This window comes from Elephantulus edwardii, unplaced genomic scaffold (genome assembly GCF_000299155.1).
Source record: "Elephantulus edwardii isolate Elephantulus edwardi_28Jun2011 unplaced genomic scaffold, EleEdw1.0 scaffold00172, whole genome shotgun sequence".
NCBI lineage: Eukaryota > Metazoa > Chordata > Mammalia > Macroscelidea > Macroscelididae > Elephantulus > Elephantulus edwardii.
The window spans coordinates 7029149-7030496 of record NW_006399922.1 but is presented as its reverse complement, the minus strand read 5'-3'; the positions used below and the strand labels follow the sequence as shown (position 1 = coordinate 7030496).

The window sequence follows — 1348 nt, the reverse complement described above, 5'->3', positions numbered from 1 at the left end:
TCAATGAAACACAGATAGACATTCCTCTGGTATTCCCTGTTTTCAGCCAAGATCCATCTATCTTCAGCTACAATATCTCTAGTACCACGACCTGGACTTCTGGTAGTTCTCTGTTGATGTGCTGTTCCAGTCGTTTTTGGATAATCTTGTGTAAAATTTTGCTTGCATGTGAAATCAGTGAGACTTTTGATAGATTTTTAATTTTAGTTGGTTCTGTTTTGATGTTGCCTGATTCATTTCTTATTCAGATTATTTTTGCCTTCTCCTTCTTTTCTTTTCTTTGTTTTTTTTTTTTATGAATGAGCCAATTTATTAATCCAGCATCATTTGTTCTAATGTTTCTTATTGGCAGCAGCCACCTGTCCGGCGCTTCTGTCCAGATCTCTCTGTCCCTGAGGTGTCAGTTTGCGGCTCCCATCTTGGTCTTTTTCCACCATTTTGAGCCCTTCTAGGGCTTGAAGGGCACTGCGGGCCACGCTTTTGGAGCCTCGGCTGAAGTGGCTGGGCATTACGCCGTTTCTCTCCCGCCCCCCGTAGATCTTGGTCATGGAACTAACCCCAGCACCACCCCGGAGGTACAGGTGCCACGCTGTGGAAGCAGCTCGCATGTAGAACCAGTTCTCATCGTAGGGAGCAAGCTCTTTATGCTTGGCCAGCTTGACAGTGTCCACCCATTCGGGGACTTTCAGCTTCCCTGACTTTTTGAGGAAGGCTGCCAGAGCTCTGACAAACTCCTGCTGGTTCAAGTGTTTTACTCCAGGCATCGTGCGGCCTCCAAGCTGCTAGCCAGGGGAAAGGGAGCGATGGGGTTTTCCTGGCGCACAAGTCGGGCGTAGGATCTCCTTCTTTTCTTTTGTGAGTTTTGGTAATGCTTTGTTGATTTTATTGACCTTTTCAAAGAACCAACTCCTAGTTTTGTTGATAGTTTCAATTGTTTTCTTCGGTTTTCTACTTCATTTATGTCTGCTCCAATTTTTATAATTTCAGTTTTTTTAGAGGGTGGCGGGTTTTCTTGCTGTTCTTTTTCACTTTGTTGGAGATGTTGGATTAGACAGTCAATGGTCAATTTTTCCTGTCTTTTGATGTGTTTGCTTATTGATATAAATTGACCTCTGATTACTGCTTTGGCCGTTTCCCAGAGGTTTTGATAAGTAGTGTCTTCATTGTCATTTGTTTCAAGAAACTTTTAAATTTCATTTTTTGTTTCTTCTTGTACCCAGTCATGTTCAAGCAAGTTGTTGTTCAGCTTCCAAATTTATGATTTTTTCTCCTTTATTCTCTTGTTCTTAATTTCTAATTTTGTGGCATTATGATCTGAGAAGATATTTTATATAATTTCTATGTTTTT

At 41.4% G+C, this 1348-nt stretch overlaps 1 pseudogene; it reads right to left on the bottom strand.

Annotated features, from left to right (window-relative positions):
* Positions 1-332: 332 nt before the first annotated feature.
* On the bottom strand, positions 333-791 carry LOC102860962 (annotated as a pseudogene).
* Between the last annotated feature and the right edge of the window lie 557 nt (positions 792-1348).